The following is a 20,675-nucleotide window of genomic DNA, read 5'->3' on the forward strand; positions in this document are numbered from 1 at the left end:
GAAGTTAGAAGGTCAGAATTGTAGAAAATTGGTAAGGGAAGCTATCAGAAACCAATGGCCAATTTATGAAAATAAGAAGGAAGTTTTTAAAAAGCACATTAAGTACAAAATTAATCCCTAACAATGGTAATGGTAAATTACTAGATGGAAATGGCAGAATTATCAAAATAATGCAGAAGAGGTAAAAGTGTTCAATAAATATTTCTCTCCTGGATTTGGAGAAAAACAGATGATGTAAGTCATATAAGATGTTGACGACGACAGTCTTTCCATCCCAACAATAACTCACGAGGATGTTAAACAGCAGCTATTACAGTTAGACATGTTTAAATAAGCAGGTCCAGATAACTTGTATCCAAGAGTTTTGAAAGACCTGGTGGAGGAGTGTGGAGGACTGTTAATGGTGATTTTAATCAGCACTTGGAACTGGGGAAATTCCAGAAGACTGGAATAAAGCTAATGCTGTGCCAATATTAAGAAGTGTAAAAGAGATGACCCACCTAGTTACAAGAGTGTTCATCTGATACTGGGCAAGATAATGGAGCAGCGAATATGGATTTAATTAATAAAGAATGAAAGGAGGGAATATAATTAGTACCCATGAACAAAGGTTCAGAGACAACAGATCCAATCAAACTAATGGGATATCCTTATTGCATGAGATCAAAAGTTTGGTTGCAACTAATAGTATTGATGTAATATACCTAGACTTCTGTAAGGCATATGACTTGGTTCAGCACAACATTTTGACTAGAAAACTAGAAAGATACAAAATAAACACAACATACATTAAATAGATTGAAAACGATGATTGTAAATGGGGAACCATGGTTGAGTAGATTCCTTTCTAGGGGGTTCCCACAAGGATTGGTTCTTGGCCCTCTGCTATTTAACATTCTTATCAAGGACGTGGAAGAGAATATAAAATCATCACTGATAAAGTTTGCAGTTGCCACAAAGATCGGGGTTGATGGTAACTAATGAAGTGTCAGTAGGTTCAGGCTCCGGCACTGGGAGGTGGGAAGTTTTCCCAGCCCTGGCTGGAGGGTTATTTCCTGTTCCACAAAGACGGGAAGTTCCATTCCCAACACCTGTGCCTTGAAATTAGGCCCTGACACTACACCCCACATTCAGCATAGTGGTATGATTATCAAATTATTAGGACATAAATTATGATGCATTTTGTGCAAGATGCGTCATGTTCAGTGTCAATGGAAAAGGAGCATGGGGGGTTGGATGGGGCATGACCCCCGGGGGGGGGCATGACCCCCTTGTGAGGTGAGGAGGAGGGAACCTGTTGTTAATATTTTGGCAGCTCATCACTAGCTCCCACCCTCCTATACATTTATTGCTTCTCTCCCTCCAAGCAGAACCCACCACCAGCTCCCTGAGAATCCCTTACCTGAGCCAGCTCCATTGCAGCCATTTCCTTCCCCCTGGGAGAAGGGGATGATCTGGAGCAAAACATGGACGTTATTCTGTAACCTGCCAGGGCGAGAAGGACAATGTGAGAGAATTCAGACAGGGTTTCTGTCCTTTCCACATGTCGATTCCCCCCAGCATTGTTCCCTGCTAATGGACATTCTAGGTTCTGCCACACTGTGAAGCACAGAGTGACCTTATCCCAGTACAGGCCTAGCCACCTCCTACCAGGGTGTGACCCTCTGACACATGGTGAAACCCTCCCAGGAGCAGAGTCTCTCTGTTACACTTATCATGTTTGCGGGCGATACCAAGCTGGGAGGGGTTGCAAGTACTTTGGAGGATAGAACTGAAATTCAAAATCATCTGGACACACTGGAGAAATGGTCTGAAGTAAATAGGATGAAATTCAATAAGGACAAATCCAAAGTGCTTCATTTAGGAAGGAACAATCAGTTGCACATGTACAAAATGGGAAATAACTGCCTAGGAAGGAGTGCAGCAGAAAGGGATCTGGGGGTCATAGTGGATCACAAGCTAAATAGGAGTCAACAGTGTTGCAAAAAAGCAAGTATCATTTTGGGATGTATTAGCAGGAGTATTGTAAGCAAGACACGAGAAGTAATTCTTCTGCTCTACTGTGCGCTGATTAGGTCTCAACTGGAGTAATGTGTCCAGTTCTGGGGGCCACATTTCAGGAAAGATGTGGACAAATTAGAGAAAGTCCAGAGAAGGGCAACAAAAATGATTAAAGATCTAGAAAACATCACCTATGAGGGAAGATTGAAAAAACTGGGGAAGACTCAGAGGGGACACGATCACAGTTTTCAAGTACATAAAAGGTTGTTACAAAGATGCGGGAGAAAAATTGTTGTTCTTAACCTCAGGGGATAGGACAAGAAGCAATGGATTTAAATTGCAGCAAAGGCGGTTTAGGATGGAGATTAGGAAAAAAAACTTCCTAACTGTCAGAGTGGTTAAGCATTGGAATAAATTGCCCAGGGAGGTTGTGGAATCTCCATCACAGGGGATATTTAAGAGCAGGCTGGACAAACACCTGTCAGGGATTGTCTAGATAATACTGAGTCCTGCCTTGAGGGCAGGGGACTGGCCTAGATGACCTCTCGAGGCCCCTTCCAGTTCTATAATTCTAAGAACCAAAAGCCAGAGAAGAGCAGAATCAAAGGAGTCACTCTGGGGATTCTCCCTGTCACTGTCCCCAAGGCAGCTCTCTCAGGTTTACAAAGCTGTTTGATGCTCTATCCAGTCTCTCCTGGCAGTGCCCCCTTCATGGGCTGGGCCTAGTTTTAGCCTTTGGGAAGCGTGACCCCGGGGGCTCTGAGACTGGGCCTTCTTGCCGCAGCACATCTTGTTCCTTTCTGTGGCTCCCCAGTGAGTCCCAATGAGTAGATACTCCTCATACAGACTGTGAACATAAGAGCTGCCCACTGCATCAGAGCAATGGTCCATCTAGCTCAGTGGCCAATGCCAGGTGCCCCAAAGGGAATGAACAGAACAGTGATCCATCCCCCGTCACCCATTCCCAGCTTCCGGCAAACGGAGGCTAGAGACACCATCCCTGCCCAGCCTGCCTGTGACACTGGCAGATGAGGTGTTAGCTCTTGCAAAAGCCCCCATGTCTTCATTGAACATGGACAAACACACAGTGGAATCAGTCTGACTCACCTGTGTTAGTATTGTTAAAACAGTTATTAGGATTATAAGAACATGTTTAGACTTTATTGAATGCTTTACTGAGTTGCTGCCTGGGTTAACATCTGACTAGTTGCATTGTGAGCCTCTGTGGCTCTGTAAATCACCACACAGGAGAGAGACTTTACCTAGGTGAAGTGCTGATTGACAGCCAAATGCATTACACCCTGCCTGGCAGGAAAGGTCCATCCACACCAGAGAGACTATTATGGGATGTTAAAGAAGACACAAGGCTGTTGTTGTGCTCTTGACTTCCCATTAGCTGAGTTTCTAGCTCAGAGCACATGGCAGGAAGGGGATGAAAAACCCCATGCAGAAGGAACTGATTATCTGTATGCTGCTTGGACTCTGGGGGGCAAAGTTTCTAGGCATAAGCATGAGATCCCCAGCTGCTTAGCCGGGGTTAGTCCTAAAGAATATGCAGAGCTTGCTTATTATAGAAGCTTCTATTACCTTTGAAATTTAAGACTGTAATTTGTCTGCATCTGGATGATTAGCTGCTGTGATAGGGCAAGGCCAGATGGCTATAGGAAAGTAGTGAGAAACAGGTATGTTAGCCCCAGGCTAAACAAATCCCTGTTACCATGGTAACCAAACGACAGTTGCTCCAGGTTAATCAAGACACCTGGGGCCAATTAACATCCTTCCAGAAAGCCGTGGAGACAGCTAGGTTGATTGGGACCCCTGAAGCCAATCAGGGGCTGGCTGAAACTAGTTAAAGAGCTCCCAGTTAGGCAGGTGGGTGTGCAGAACAGGAGCTGTGGGAGCGACTGAGCAGTACACACCAGATCAGGCACAAGGAAGGAAGCCCTGAGGTAAGGGTGAAGTGGAGCCTGAGGAAGTGGGGCTGCTGTGGGGAAGTAGAACAGGGAATTGTATGTGTCCTGTTTCTAAAAGGTCAGATACCACAGCTGATACTATTAGGGTCCCTGGGCTGGAACCTAGAACAGAGGGGGGTCCTGGGCTCCCCCCTTTGCTCCCCTGATTAATCACTGAGACTGGGAGACAACAGAGACTGTGCAAGGGAGGGTAGCTTTGCCTCCCGTCCCTCGCTGGCTTACGATGAAAATGGCTCAGTGGGCTGTGACCCTTGTCCCTAGAGAGAAGGGCTACGTGGAGGGTCACAGTGAGCCTCTGAGGCTAGCGAAATCCACCAGGAAATGCAGGGCCCATGGAGACAAGGACAGAGCTTTGTCACACTGCTTTAACTTTGTAAACAACTCTCATTTCCTTTCAAATAAATCTTAATACAGGTTGTGACAGGACTGGCTACAAGTGTTGTCTTTGTTGGGAGATCTAAGAGTCATTTGACCTACGGAAGTGACTGGTCCTTTGGGACTGGCAGTAACCTGAACATTGCGGTGATTCGTGGGGTAAGGCAGGGGTTCTCAACCAGGGGTCTGGGGCCCCCGGGGGGGCCGTGAGCAGCTTTCAGGGGGCTGCCAAGCAAGGCCGGCATTAGACTCGCTGAGGCCCAGGGCAGAAAGCTGAAGTCCCAGCGCATGGGGCTGAAGTCTGGGCCCCTGAGCCCCACCCCCAGGGCTGAAGCCAAAGCCGAAGCAATGTAGCTTTGTGGGGGTCTGGGGCCCCAGGAAGTTGCTCTGTTTGCTACACCTAACACCAGCCTTGGCTGTGATGTTATATTAATAACCAGTGACTGTATAAGCAGCAAAGAATCCTGTGGCACCTTATAGACTAACAGACGTTTTGCAGCATGAGCTTTCGTGGCTGAATACCCACTTCTTCGGATGCAAGTAGTGGAAATTTCCTGGGGCAGGTATATATAAGCAAGCAAGAAGCAAGCTAGAGATAACAAGGTTAGATCAATCAGGGAGGATGAGGCCCTGTTCTAGCAGATGAGGTGTGAAAACCAAGGGAGGAGAAACTGGTTCTGTAATTGGCAAGCCATTCACAGTCTTTGTTTAATCCTGAGCTGATGGTGTCAAATTTGCAGATGAACTGGAGCTCAGCAGTTTCTCTTTGAAGTCTGGTCCTAAAGTTTTTTTGCTGCAGGATGGCCACCTTAAGATCTGCTATTGTGTGGCCAGGGAGGTTGAAGTGTTCTCCTACAGGTTTTTGTATATTGCCATTCCTAATGTCTGATTTGTGACCATTTATCCTTTTCCTTAGATATGTGACTCTATAGTTCATTGGTGCAACCACTTATATATTTGCAGCAAATGTTGTACAACGGTTGTCGTGTAAGGTGCCTATGAAAAGGTTATAATTTGCTGCTGCTGATGATACTACCTGTGTGGGTGTATCATTTTTGCAGTTAAAGTTAGGAATATTGGCTACATTCTTGTACATCAATGTGTTTTGATTCTGAAGTAGCCTTAGTAAAGCATTAGGTCAGCTTCTTCAGAAAGGAATTTGCAAATCAAGTGCCCAATCAAGAAACACTTAAAGGACCTTGGGGAAACTCCAATGCACATACCCTGGTGGGCTGGTCCAGTTTCTTTACCTGCCACGTCCGCGGGTTCGGCCGATTGCAGCTCCCACTGGCCGCGGTCTGCCGTCGCAGGCCAATGGGGGATGCAGGAAGCGGCGCAGGCTGAAGGATGTGCTGCTGCCACTTCCCACCGCCTCCATTGGCCTGGAGTGACAAACTGTGTCCAGTGGGAGCTAAACGTGCCAACGTGGCAGGTAAACAAACTTGCCCGGCCTGCCAGGGTGCTTACCCTGGTGAGCCACGTGCCAAAGGTTGCTGATCCCTGAGCTAAAATATTTAAGAGACAAGTCAGTTGAAAATATAGTGGTGCAAGAACAAAGTAACATCGCTTCCCATTGTTACACAGCTTCCAGCTGCTTTAGGCTGCAATCCCCTGTCGTTAACATGGTTATTGGGCTGAAATCTCCCCACGGCCCGTCAGAGACAGACACGTACCTGTGTCGCTCCCCAGCTCGCGTTGCAGCGTCTCTAGGGGAAGGAGAAGATGGGAGAGGTGAGAATTCAGGCCCTCACATTCATGGAGAAACCCCCATTGCTTATTAATGGAACTGCTGTTAACGACGAGATGGTGACAGAGATCAGAGGCCGATAACGCAGCCGCTGCAGGCAGAGCCAGCCCCACAGGGCTGCTCCATGGGGAAGGGTGACTCGCTGAGCTGGGCTGTGAGATGGAGCCCAGGATCAGTGACGTCACTAGAGTCCTCGACTCCTCCCAAGGGTCAGGGTCGCTCTAACCAGAGGAGACGCCACCCCCAGACTCCAACTCACCTTTGAATCCCAGCAGCACCTCCTGCAGCACGGCACTTTGCAGAGAGAAATCGCTGAGTCTCTTCTCCAGCTCCGCAAACGACGGCTCTGGCTTCCGAAACGTCCCGTCCTCCCTGCTGGGGAAAGGAGGGGTGAGAAATAGGCCTGAGCCCCAGACCCTGAGCCCAGCAACCCCCAAACTTCACAAAACCTGGATCTGAGCTTTGTAGCCTGAGATAGTCAATGTCAGGGTGAGTCACCTCAGCCCTGTGCTCCCCAGAGAGACGGGAAGTGGGGAGACACTCGAGCAAGGAACGGAGACATTGTTCAGGGGCTTTCTCAGGGACGCTCTGGTTCTGTGGGGGGCAGAGCCACCCCCTACGCTGGGTTACGGCAGTAACAAGGGGCACCAGCACGGGGATCATGTGGAAAGGGAGGAGACTCAGACCAAAGAGTGGGCAGGTCCTACATGCTGACAGTGGCCACAGACAGAGCCCAGGGCTCCAGCAGGGAATGAACGTGGGCCCTTAAATGCCAAAACCCCCCAACCCTTCAGCTGAAGCAGTAACCCTGGGGCGTCCAGCTCCTTTGGCAGAGAGGGCCACACTGCCCTGTCCGTTACCGCCAGTGGCCAGGGCATCGGGTTAGGACTCTGTGCCCTGCTCCATTCACAGCAGAACACCCACTGCTCTCCATGGGACACCCACGTACGAAGAACAAGGGGGGAATCTGCCCTTCGTATGGGAAATAAAATTTTAGTTCTTAGTATTTTGCCAAGTCTTTGCCTGTCACACTCAGTGTCACTCAGGAGGAAAACAGCCCCCTCCTGGACACCCTGTAGGGCCCTGCTGGTTCTTCCCTGTGTTACCCTGCCTTTCCCACCCTCCTTTCTCCATTTCTCTCTCGCTTCCTTGTCCTTGTTTCTCTCCTCTGTTCTTCCCTCCCTACAGCAACCCCCTATTCCCACCCCACAAAGGCTTCACTCCTGCCCTCTCCCCGTTCCACCTGCTCGAGTGATCAGCCAGGGAATATTTAATGTTCACTTCAAAGTGCTGCCATTTCAGTTGACACCCCGCTGACATTAACAGGGGACAGGAGAGTTCACGTTCTCAGAGCTACAGCTTCAGGTTGCTGGCAGCCCCATCAAGGCAACACTGTCTCCGTTTACACTGGGGAGGTGCTGAGGGCCGGCAACTCACTTTAACAAATGGGAAAGCTGAGATTCTGCGCCCTCTGAGTACGTGATGCGGCCACGTCAGTCCAGGAGACAGGCCTGGTCTGTCCCATCAGCCCTGGGTCTAGCAGCCCTGCTGTGACCTCATGAGCGACCAGACAGTAACCGGCTCGTCTCCTACCCGAGTCAGCCACTAGGGGAGCCAGAATCACACGCTCCCAGGACAGGGGGCAGCTTCCTATTCAGTGCAGTTATCAAACCTAGCGGCCCATGAGGGGGAGCTAAATGGAGCCCAGGACTTACCTGCCCCCAGTGCTCCCAGCACCCTAAAAAGGAGAGAAAGAGGAGGCCGTCAGGGGGAGTGTCCCTGGGTGGGGAGGCCTCCTGCTCTGCAGGGGTCACCACTGAGGCCTCGGGCAGTAGGGGAATTTCAGGTTTACATTCCCAGAGCTGCTGCCCCCCTACCAGCCCCAGAAAACCCTGCGGGCAGGTCCCACTGTGGAAATCTTCTCCCCGGGCACTTTACAGGCAGAAGATATTTCTCTGCATTGAGAATCAAATTCCCCCCAGGGCCGAGAGACTCAGAAGGCCCCTGGCCCCACTAAACCCATTAACCTGCAGTGACAGAGGCCTTAGGCCTGGTTCGGGACCTCAGCATGGTGAGGGAGGGGATTTCACCCTCCAAGTGCAAATGCAGAGACACATTTCCAGGAGAGAAGGTCTTGGGGCTGCAGCATCCAGGACTCCCAGGGCCCATCCCTGGCACCGCTGCCAGACTCACTGGGTGACCTTGGGCAGGGCTCTGCCCCTCCCTCTGCCTCACTTTCCCCATTTCTCCCAGAGGGATAATGCCCCTGACCCCATTCTGTAAAGTGCTTTGGGGTCTAGGGCTCAGAAGCGCCTAGAGAAACGCTGCGTATGATCATTGCAATGACAGCCTGACCTGCAGGGGCTGGCTCAGCGGCTGCTGCCCCTTCTCTCCTCCCCTCTCGCTGAGCAGGGAAATCTCCCAGGACAGGCTGCAGACGCCCTCATCCCTTCTCTGGACAATGGCTCCCTCCAACTCCTCCAGCCGGGCCAGCAGCCGCTGCTCCTGCTCCTCCAGAAACCCTCGCAGCTCCTGCCACTCCCGGACGATCTTCTGCCTCTCAGCTGCCGTCTGTTTCTGCATCAGGGAGAGGGCGGCTCAGTAACAGGGGAACATAGAACATAAGAACGGCCAGACTGGATCAGACCAAAGGCCCATCTAGCCCGGTATCCTGTCTTCTGACAGTGGCCAATGCCAGGTGCCTCAGAGGGAATGAACAGAACAGAGAATCAACAAGTGACCCATCCCCTGTCGCCCATTCCCAGCTTCTGGCAAACAGAGGCTAGGGACACCATCCCGCTCATCCTGGCTAATAGCCCCTAAGGGACCTGTCCTCCATGCACTTCTCTAGTTCTTTTTAGAACCCTGTTAGTGTCTTGGCCTTCACAACATCCCCTGGCAAGGGGTTCCCCAGATTGACTGTGTGTTGTGTGAAGAAATACTTCCTTTTGTTTGTTTTAAACCTGCTGCCTATTCATTTCATTGGATGACTCCTAGTTCTTGTGTTATGAGGAGGAAATAACACTTCCTTATTTACTTTCGCCACACAAGTCATGATTTTATAGACCTCTACCATATCCCCCCTTAGTCGTCTCTTCTCCAAGATGAACAGTCTCAGGCTTTGTCTACACTGGCACTTCTCTCCTGCCAACAAAGAGCAGCTACACTGCGCGCCTGGCAGCAGAACGGCTGTAGTGGCACAGCCGTGTGGATAAAAGCTGCGGAGTGTAGCCATAGCCTCAGTCTTATTAATCTCGCCTCATGCGGAAGCTGTTCCATATCCTTCATCATCTTTGCTGACCTTCCCTGAACCTTTTCCAATTCCAATGTATCTTTTTTGAGATGGGGCGACCAGATCTGCACACAGTATTCAAGATGTGGACATACCATGGATTTATATAGAGGCAATAGGATATTTTCTGTTTTATTGTCTATCCCTTTCCTAATGATTCCCAATATTGTTTGCTTTTTTGACTGCTGCTGCAGACTGAGTGGATGTTTCCAGAGAACTATCCACAGTGACTCCAAAATCTCTTTCTTGAGTGGTAACAGCTAATTTAGACCTCATCATTTTCTGTGCATTTGATATTATCTTTTCCAATGTGCACTATTTTGCATTTATCAACATTGAAATTCATCTGCTCCATAACAGGAGAAAATCATAAATGCACCTGGGGGTGGGTGGCAGAGTTATTTACCAGAACACAAGACCTCTGGTGGTGGGGGATGGGAAGTTCATTTATCCCGGGAAGGGAGGAGGGATCAGGACCGGGGTGAGCTGTACATCACCTACAGGAGGGACACTTCTCCCCAAAACCTCATCAACATGCACTGAGCCAAATCCTCCATCTCTGCAGCCCACATTTCATCTCCTTCCTCCCCATCCCCCCAGGAGCTAGAAAGGATCCCTGATCACTGTGACATCCAGACAGCCCGTGGGCAGGGGCTCTGGGCTAACACAGACTGACCCTCTCCTGCCCAGCAGCCTCCTGCATCCTAAGGGCATCATGTTACCCCCGTGTCTAACCCTGCAGGCTCCCTGGGCTCCAGCGGGGATGGGTCCCTGGCTGAGGCTGGCAGGGTGGGCCCTGCATTCACCAGGTCATTCTTATGCCAGGCAAACCTAAGTGGCGGGGGGCTCTGGGCACCTACCAGCAGCTCCTCGCTCTGCCGCTCCTCCTCGGCTTTGGCTGCTTCTCTCTCTTTTCCCAGAGGGGCCAGATGCTTTTGTGGGGTCTCCTGGAAGAAGCAGGGGAGGGAGGGTTAGAAACGGCTGCAAACCTCCCAGCTGCCAGATTTCAGGGCCCGTCCTGCCCTGCAGACGCCTGTGCAGGGTCCCTGGGACTCAGACTGAGAGGAGATGGTGAAACAAGGAGCAGCTTTTCCAGAGGAAACGCAGGGCCCCAGGCTGCAGGGACAGGGGTGCAGCCCAACCCCCAGCTCCCCGGGGCCTCACCCACATCCCAAGCAGCCAACTTCAGACAGTCCCCCACTTTCCCCAGCGCCAGCCCCCAAAGCTCCCGCAGGGCCAGATCTGAACATGGAGCCCCCCAAACATCCCCCAGCCCTGACCCCCCAGCGCACCCCAACTCTCAGCTCCCCCCCAGCCCCCAGCCCCAGCCGCTCCCCCCCAGCCCTGACCCCCCCAGCGCACTCCCAGCTCCCCCACAGCCCCATCCCCAACCGCTCCCCCACAGCCCTGACCCCCCCAGTGCACTCCCAGCTCGCCCACAACCCCCATCCCCAGCCACCCCCCCCGCCCAGCTCTGACACCCCAGGTCCCCCCTGGGCCCAGCCTGGGCTCCGAGCTCTGCAGCCGAGCTGTGCTCCGGCCCCTCCTGCAGCTCCCGGCCCAGCCGTTCCCGGGCTCCGCCCCGCCCCGGCCGCGCGGAGCTTGGGGACCCCCCCCGGGCAGGGGGCGAACCAGGCAGCCGGGCCCGGCCCCACCAGCAGGAGCTTGTCCGCCCCACCGGGCTGCCCCGGGCTGCAGGGCTGGAGCAGCCCCCGTGCTGCGCTCCCAGCCCCGGCCATGGCCCCGCTGCCGCATAAAGGGGCGGGGGCTGGGATGGGAGGGCGGGAAAGGGCGGCTCCTCCCGAGCCCCACGCAGAAAGGGTGGGACACACGGGAACCCGCCTCAGCCTGGAGGGGGCAGGAGGGACCGGGGCTCCCCAGGGGAAAGGCGGGGGCAGGGCGGGGGCTGCTGAACCATCAGACTCAGGAGCCCCCGGGCAGCGTATTAACGCGCCTCCCGCAGCCATGTGCCGCTCCCGGGCACTGCGCATGCTCAGTGACAGCCGCTGAAGCCGCTGCCCTTCCCCCTGCCCGCATCAGCCTCAACATTCTGCTCGTTCCAGGGGCTGGAGCGGGGCGGGGGGAGTGACAGGGGGCGGGGGGCGGGGCTGAGCAGGGGGCGGGAATTGCCCGGGCGGGGGGGTCAGGCAGCTGGAGGCAGGGGCAGGAGAGGGGCTAAAGGACAAAACCAGGGCTGGGGGGAGGAGCAGGAGTGAAGCCCAGGAGTGAGGCTCTGGCAGAGGGTGACTAAGGGCAAAACCCAGCACAGGCGGGGCACAGGGGGCAGCAGTGACCCCAGTGTTTGCAAAAAACGGTGGGGGGCAAAGCAGCTTTTTTTATTTTAATTTCCCCTCCCACAGATAGCACCGCTCGGCAGGGGCTTCCCAGGGCTGGTTCTTACAGACACAGGCATCCCCCTGCCTAGCCAGTGCAGGTCCCCTCTGTCTGATCCAACCTACGGAGGCTCTGTCTGCACTACACAGTTCAAAGCGCTGCGGTGGGTGCCGGTGCGCCTGGTAATCCACCTCCACGAGGGGATGCGCTCTGAGCACTGGGAGCCGAGCCTGTCCACACTAGCGCTTTAAAGCGCTCAAACTTGCTGCACTCAGGGGTGTGAGTGTGTGTGTGTGATTTTTCACACCCCTGAGCCAGCGAGTTCGAGCGCTTTAGCTTGCCAGTGTAGATAATCCCTGAGACTTAATTCAGTAAAACATTTTACACAGATCCCCTCAGAAACAAAGAATCCCTTCTCACTGTATCTGAATGCACAGAGTCTCCAAGCAGTTTCCGAAGTTGTTTTATCTGCTGCTGGGATAACCTGAATTGCCTGGATTTTTAAATTTAATTTTTTCTTCTCATTTTAGAGCTGACAGAATTTCTGGCCTAGTGTCAAAACTTTGTTTTGAGTCAATCCACCAATAGGGATTGCATTTTTGCAACTGTTATTTTGCCTCAGTCTAGCCCTTAGTGTTTTTCCACATGCCGTTGTGTACAGCTTGATTCTCAAATATTCAATAAAGGCAGGATACTATCGCCTATAATGTCTTTCTCCCTGGAAAAAAAATCTATTGTAATTTTTGCAGAAAATTAGAACTGCCAACATGGGTCAGACCAATAGTCCGCCTAATCTAGTATCCTGTCTTGTGGCAGTGGCCAATGCCAGGTGCTTCTAAGGGAATGATCAGACCAGGCAATGACTCAGTGAACCATCCCATTCCCCTCTCCCAGCATCTGGCAATCAAAGGACGGTTTAGGGACATGCAGAGCATGGGCCTGCATCCCTGATGATCTTGGCTAATAGCCAGTCTACTTATCCTGAGGGACTGATCTAATTCTTTGTTCAACCCATTCATAGTTTTGCCTTTCAAAATATAATGAAACACATCTACAACCCCAAGATACCTTGACAACCACAAGAATTCTAAAATCACGAGTTATACACCCTCGAGTCAAGACATTGTAATAAATAAATGAGATCTTTTTTGTGCCTCTTTGTTCCTGAGCCTGTAGGGTGCAGTAAGGCCAGTTCCAATGCCTTGAGCCGAAACACCTGAATGAATCTTTGTCTACCCTCAGACTGTTCCTGTTACCTCTCCCAAACATTTAATATACCTAAGGCCATATCTACGCTTTAAGGGTGGGTTAACTCAAGTTATGTCAGCACAGAGTCACTACGGTTACTATGCCAAGTATTAGGAGGTAGCCGTGTTAGTCTGTATCCACAAAAACAACAAGGAGTCTGGTGGCACCTTATCTGTTAGTCTTTAAGGTGCCACCGGACTCCTTGTTGTTTTTACGGTTACTATGTCACTGGTGCGCATGCCTCCTGGACGCCTTGCCTCAGCCGTCAGGGTACTCACCAGAACCACTTGTATAGATTCAGAGTGAGGTGGACCATGAATAGATCTCCCACTGTCCACCCACTGCATTTTGGGACACTTTGGTTTGGCAGTGTATGCTGGGTACCAAACAGCTCAGTCAGGGGTGGTTGTGGCCATGGGATCCAACTTCTTAGAACGCATTGTTAACTAGCCACTAATGTTATACGTGTCCCCTACATAAACGTATACATAATGTTTACACTGTTTTTTTCTAAACCCACAAACCTGCCTGGCCCTCGTCACTGTCTGCCATCTCACACAGAATCATGGAGCTTGCATGGCTCTGCACTATTGTCATGAGCGTTTGCACCCAAAGGTGCATGCTCTTTTCCTATTTGCAGATCAGCAAACATACATTATACTCTACAGTCTTTATGAAAATATACTTATGATCTGGATATGACATAGCTAATATATACTTTATGCAAGATGGCTGATGTGAGGTATCATTGCAAAACTTAAGACCTATTGACTGTGTTAATCCAACCTGTATGCATGTAACATTTGCACCTGAGGCTAGAAATATTAACCATGTCTCTGTATTTCAAAGGTGCTCTATTGGAGGAGGCCAGACAGTGTTAGTGGCTTATTGAAGGAATGCACAAAGACATAAAGATTACCCCAGGAACTGTGTGCAACAGGAACCTCTGAACGCTAGTGTTATACAATGGGGACTACTTGAGCAGGATCAAATACCTGCACACAGTGGGTGCGGTTTTGTTGTACAGACAAAACTACACAGGATCTTTACAGGGGGCAAGACAAAGATGCCACATTTATTATGATAATTGATTTATGACCAAGAACTAATATTTTAATCCTTATACACACACATTATACCTATACACACACACATTCACACACACACATGTTGGTGTCACTAGGCATAATTCTAGGTAACTCGGGGGGGGTGGAAGACCATGAGTGTCGATGAAGTCCCCCTGCTCTAGGCCTAAGTGAACCAAGGCTCCTCCATGATGAACTTTAACCAACCTAAGTAGCTGCAAAACAAAATGTGTAACAGTCAGCTAACAGCTCAAGGCAGTCTGAAGCGGTAGTGATAAGGGAAGCCTACATGCCTCTGTGAAGGACAAGATAACAGGTCTGGGAAAATCTGCTAACAAGCTACCCTTGCAGCGGCCAAGGTTGCTTACTGTAGCTGCTACAGGGGGGAGGGAGGAAAGGGGGGAAGGGGGAAGAAAGGGGGGCAGAAACTAAGCTGAAGCAAACGACTTGAGTATAAGGGTATGGCTACACTTGAGAGTTGCAGCGCTGGGAGTTACAGCGCTGGTCGTCCAGCTGTGCAGGGACAGCGCTGGTGTGTGGCCACACTCACAGCTACCAGCGCTGGTGTGTGGCCACATTTGCAGCATTTGCAGCGCTGTTGGGAGTGATGCATTATGGGCAGCTATCCCAGCGTTCAAGCGGCAGCAACGTGCTTTTCAAAAGAGGGGGGTAGGGTGGGGTGGAGTGTAGTGTGACAGGGAGAGAGAGAGAGTGGATTTTTGGAGCCGACACTGTGAATCGGCTCCCTGCTTTTGCAAAATCAGAAACTTGTTCCGACCCCTTAGTGTTAACTGCAAACAGCCTGCAGACCAGATAAGCAGCTGCCGACTCCCTTTCTCATTGCTGTTTCTCTCCTCAAGCAAAAAGCAAACACTCAACCCCTGTGAATCAGGCAGGCAGGGGGGATATCTCATTTGATTGTTCACAGATTGATCACAGCAAACAGGAGCTGTGTTTGTTTTTTTAGATAAGCAGCTCCCGGAGCCCCGCGTTCACAACAAAACAAAGAGAGGCTGCATAACAAAACAAAGGGGTTAAAAGCATTCTGGGATATCTCCTAATACCCTGGAGGCCAATAGCAGCGCTGGTGTATGGCCACACTTTACGACCAGCGCTGGATCACCAGCGCTGCAATGCTTATTCCCCAGGCAGACCCAGGTGTACGGCCAGCGCTGCAGCCAGGGAGTTGCAGCGCTGGATGTGCCCTGCAGGTGTGGACACTTACTAATTGCAGCACTGGAAAGCCTCCACCAGCGCTGCAACTCTCAAGTGTAGCCATACCCTAAGAAGGGAAAGTGGCTTGTATCTGGGCGCTTGATTTGAGACGTGCCAGTCTCCTTGCACCGCTTTGAGATCTCAAATAAACTTTGTCTGCTTCTCCACCCTGGTGTGTTCATTGGCGCGAAGCACACCCGGCAACGAACCCCGCTGTTGCCCCCTTGGGCCCTCTGTGCCGGCAACAGTACAATTATAATAGGATTAGGTCATAATTATGATGCATTATGTGCAAGATGACAGGGTTTCAGAGTCTGTACTGGGCTATCTTGATCACTTCACAAGTTTTTTTTCTATGCATCCGAAGAAGTGGGCTGTAGCCCACGAAAGCTTATACTCAAATAAATGTGTTAGTCTCTAAGGTGCCACAAGTCCTCCTGTTCTTTATGTGCAAGATGTGTCATGTGCAGTGTCACTGGAAACGTTATGATTTGCTGAATAGGATTCTCCTATTTCTGTGCGCAGAGCATGTTTATCTCTGCAGTTATGAATACTGACTATTGTATCAGGGTGGTCCCCTGCTCCTGCCCTTCGGGGCTTAAAACAGCCCAGGAGAGGGCTGTAGCTGGGGCAAGAAGCCTGGGCTGATTGGAGGAAAGCAGGCTCAGCTGTGGCCAGGTCCCAATCAGGCCCAGCTGGCCCCTATAAGAAGCAGTGAGCCAGGAGCCCAGTCAGTCTCTCTCTGGCTGTAGAGGGAGAAGGGCCTGGCTGCAGGGAGCTAGACAAGGGACTTGGAGTGGAGCAGGGCTGGGGAAAGGCAGAGGAGCTGGGGAGCTCCTGCCTGGAAAGCCCCAGGCTGTGGCCTAGCATTAGGCCAAGAGGTCCTGGGGGTGGCAAGGGGCAGCCCATGGGTAGGCAAAGGCAGCAGGTCCAAACCCCTTTGCCTATGATGAGTGGCTGATACTGCAGTCTGCCCCAGCGAACAGGGGCTAGATGGAGACTGGGCAGAGGGCGCTCCGGGCTGGAAATTGAGCTAATTCCCGGAAGTCACCAGCAGGAGGCGCCGCAGAGGTGAGTCTGACTCCTCTACAACTATGTATCTGCATTTCAAATGTGCTTACTCTGGGTAACACCCACAACGAGCCTTTCAGGTACAACAATGAAGAAGCCAGACAGAGCTGATGGCTCATCAACAAAGACAATGGACCGTGGAAGAGCTTAGCCTTCCTGTGAATGTTTCAGCCAGTCTGTGTCATGGCTACTATGACTCAGCAGGCCATGCTAGGGCCTGTGACCAGACCACATGACACTAAACTCCATTTTGATACCTGTATTTTTTGGGAACTGAGTTTGGACAAAGGGTTCCTGCCATATGGAAAAGCTACATAAGGTGGGGTGTGACATCATATCTTGGCCTCATTCCCCACACACAAGAGAACTCCTGGAAACACCTGAGGAACAAAGACTGAACTAGGGGAAGTGCTGGTCCCAGGGTAAAGGGATTTCTAGCTTGTGTATGGAAACTTGGGGGACTACTTCTATCATCAGTCAGGGTGAGAAATTGCTAATTAAAATTCTATCCAGATAGTATGTTAGGCTTTTTTGAGTTTTTGGTTATTTGCTAAGTCATCTGCTTTGATCTGTTTGCTAACACTTATCGCTGGAAAATTGGCTGTTGTCTTCTCTCTCTCCTTGAGTGGCTTAGGTAAAGCACTCAGGTAGCTTAGTTGGGTGTATGGCACCACCTGCTATCGTGTTGGGTGATAAAGCCTGAAGAGGCTGGCTGAATCTCCAGCAAAGCAGTGTGAGAAGGGCCAGCCCAGCTTCAGGGTTAGAGGGCACAGTGGTTCCCAGAACCACCCCAGGGTGACAACCCATCACACCCTAGAGTACACAAGTCTCAGCTGGTTTGTCACATCCTGTTATTTCCTGCCTCCCACCACCTATAGCAGCTACCACCTTCCTATGCCTTTACTGCTCCTCTCCCTCCAAGCAGAGCCCACCACCAGCTCCCTGATAATCTCTTACCTGAGCCAGCTCCATTGCAGCCGTTTCCTTCCCCCTGGGAGGATGGGATAATCTGGAACAAACGTGGACGTTATTTTGTAGCCTGTCAGGGTGAGAAGGGCAATGTGAGAAATTCAGACGGGGCTTTTGTCCATTCCACAAGCCGATTCCCCCCAGGATTTTTCCCTGCTAATGGACACTCTTAGGTTCTGCCACACTCTGAAGCACAAAGTGACCTTATTCCAGTACAGGTCTAGCCCCCTCCTACCAGGGTATAACCCTCTGACACCCTCTGAAACCCTCCCAGTAGCAGAGTCTCTGTGTTACACTTATCAAGTTTGTGGATGATACCAAAATGGGAGGGGCTGCAAGTGCTTTGGAGGATAGAATTAAAATTCAAAATGATCTGGACAAACTGGAGAAATGGTCTGAAGTAAATAGGATGAAATTCAATAAGGACAAATGCAAAGTACTCCACTTAGGAAGGAACAATCAGTTGCACACATACAAAATGGGAAATGACTGCCTAGGAAGGAGTGCTGCAGAAAGGGATCTGGGTGTCATAGTGGATCACAAGCTAAATATGAGTCAACAGTGTAACGCTGTTGCAAAAAAAGAAAACATTCTGGGATATATTAGCAGGAGTACTGTGAGCAAGACATGAGAAGTCATTCTTCTGCTCTACTTCGAACTAATTAGGCCACAACTGGAGTAGTGTACACAGTTACGGGTGCCACATTTCAGGAAAGATGTGGACAAATTGCAGAAAGTCCAGAGAAGAGCAAAAAAAAAAAATGATCAAAGATCTAGAAAACATGACCTATGAGGGAAGATTGAAAACATTGTGTTTGTTTAGTCTGGAGAAGAGAAGACTAAGAAGGGACATGATCAAAGTTTTCAAGTACATAAAAGGTTGTTACATAGATGCAGGAGAAAAAATGTTCATTTTTAACCTCTGAGGATAGGATAAGAAGCAATGGGCTTAAATTGCAGCAAGGGCGGTTTAGGATGGAGATTAGGAAAAAAAAACCTTTCTGTCAGAGTTGTTAAGTACTGGAATAAATTGCCTAGGGAGGTTCTGGAATCTCCATCTTTGGGGATTTTTAAGAGCAGGTTAGACAAACACCTGTCAGGGATGGTCTAGATAATACTGAGTCCTGCCTTGAGGGCAGGGGACTGGCCTAGATGACCTCTCGAGGCCCCTTCCAGTTCTATGATTCTATCAATCAGAGACCAGAGAAGAGCAGAATCCAAGGAGTCACTCTGGGGATTCTCCCTGTCATTGTCCCCAAGGCAGCTCTCTCAGGTTAACTAAGTTGTTTGATGCTCCAGCCTTTATCCAGTCTCTCCTGGCAGTGCCCCCTTCATGGGCTGGGCCTAGTTTTAGCCTTTGGGAAGCGTGACCCCGGGGGCTCTGAGACTGGGCCTTCTTGCCTCAGCACATCTTGTTTCTTTCTGTGGCTCCCCAGTGAGTCCAAATGAGTAGAGCTGCCCACTGCCTCAGACTAATGGCCCATCTAGCTCAGTGGCCAATGCCAGGTGCTTCAGAGGGAAAGAACAGAACAGGGAATCATCAAGTGATCCATCCCCCGTCACCCATTCCCAGCTTCTGGCAAACGGAGGCTAGAGACACCATCCCTGCCCAGCCTGCCTGTGACACTGGCAGATGAGGTGTTAGCTCTTGCACAAGCCCCCATGTATTAATTGAATATGAACAAACACATCGCTGGAATCAGTCTGACTCACCTGTGTTAGTATTGTTAAAACAGGTATTAGGATTATAAGAATGTGTTTAGTGTTTAGACTTCATTGAACGCTCGTGAGTTGCTGCCTGGGATAATATCGGACTAGTTGTATTGTGAGCCTCTGTGGCTCTGTAAATCACCAGAGGAGAGAGACTTTACCTATGTGAAGTGCTGATTGGCAACAGAATCCATTACATCCTGCCTGGGAGGAAAGGGCCATCCACACCAGATGGACTATTACAGGATGTTAAAGAAGACAAAAGATTGTTGTTGTGCTCTTGACTTCCCATTAGCTGACTTTGCAGCTCAGAGCACATGGCAGGAAGGTGATAAAAAACCCCACGCAGAAATGTAGTGGGCCGCACCAGAGGAGGAAGAGCCCATCTGGAGGCTGGAGTGGATGGAGCTAGGGAGCGCTGAGCCCGCCCCTCAGAGGGTCAGGCGGCGACCCAGAACTATAAAGGCCGGCCCTCAGAGCTCAGTAGGAGCCCAGCCACCGGAGAGAACAGACATCCCTAGTGGAGCCCGTGACTGGGAAAGCCCCGCGGCCCAAGGCGGCCGCCCAGACCGGCCCTGCGCCCGCTATCCGGAGGAGTTGCTGGGCCTGCCAATCAACCCCTGCCCCGAAGAACCCATGCTCCTGGATCCCCCAGAGGCCAACACCAAGACCCATGTAGGGCCCGAGGGGGAGTGTGGAAGTAGCCCGGGGGCAGATGATCCCAGTCTGGCTGCAGCACTACCAGAGCCTATGTCAGTGTGTTGCAGCCAGGATCCCCACTGACTACGCAGCGGGTCTGCTGCTGTTAGGGCCCCGGGCTGGGATGCAGCGGAGTGGGAGGGCCTGCGTCCCCCCTGCCACCCAACTCCTGGGTGGAAGACTCTCCCTCTCCCTGGCCTGAAGAGGCTGGGACTTATTGTTACTGCTCAGCCCTGCCTGAGGGCCTGAGCCCCTGACTCAGTGTTTGTTGCCCCGCCCCGAGCCGGGGCCAGGCTGACCAGGTTTCTGCCGGTTATAGCAAGGGCTACCGAGGGAGACCCCCACGGCCGGACTAATTCCCCAGGATCAACTGTGGGCAGTAAGCCGGAGGGTCGAGCCCTGGCGAACCCTTGTAGAAGAAGGAACTGATTATCTGTATGCTGCTTGGACTCTGGGGGGCAAAGTTTCTAGGCAAAAGGAAGAGATCCCCAGCTGCTTGGCCTGGGTTAGTAGTAAGGAAGATATAGGGCAACTCCAGCAGAGCCTGGGGGCTGTGGGCATGGGTAGCTGTTCTGGAGCTGTGGGCAGGGGGAGCAGTTCTGGAGCTGGGCCTCTGTCCTCTCTAGCTCCCATGGCAGATGGCTCTGGCAGCATCAAGTGGGTCCATCACTGCAGGGGAAGGTGGTGTAGTGTCTGAGATCAGGGTGAGAATTGGAGGGGAGTACATGCTCAAGAATGGGGGATGGAATTCACCTCCCCACCCCGCTGCAGAGCTCAGCAACTAGGGCTTTATCCAGTGAAGTGAATTTCACGCTGGATGATTTTGAGCCAGTCACTGAAAGATCCTTGTTTCACACTGGCCACAGGAGTTGACTAGTTCTCCCTCCCCAGACTGCCGGGGGCAGCCAGGGATAATTAGTGGGTTATGGGAATTAGAAGATGAAAATTCACTAAGA

General features: G+C 51.2%; 1 long non-coding RNA gene across 1 annotated transcript; it reads right to left on the reverse strand.

Moving 5' to 3' along the window:
- Positions 1 to 7,813: 7,813 nt before the first annotated feature.
- LOC123358294 lies at positions 7,814 to 10,289 on the reverse strand. The gene is made up of 3 exons (XR_006575709.1): positions 10,249 to 10,289; positions 8,452 to 8,673; positions 7,814 to 7,834 (listed from the first exon to the last, which is right to left on the reverse strand). It is a non-coding gene; the product is annotated as an uncharacterized LOC123358294 (long non-coding RNA).
- Between the last annotated feature and the right edge of the window lie 10,386 nt (positions 10,290 to 20,675).

This window comes from Mauremys mutica, unplaced genomic scaffold, assembly GCF_020497125.1.
Source record: "Mauremys mutica isolate MM-2020 ecotype Southern unplaced genomic scaffold, ASM2049712v1 Super-Scaffold_100036, whole genome shotgun sequence".
Taxonomy (NCBI): Eukaryota; Metazoa; Chordata; order Testudines; family Geoemydidae; genus Mauremys; species Mauremys mutica.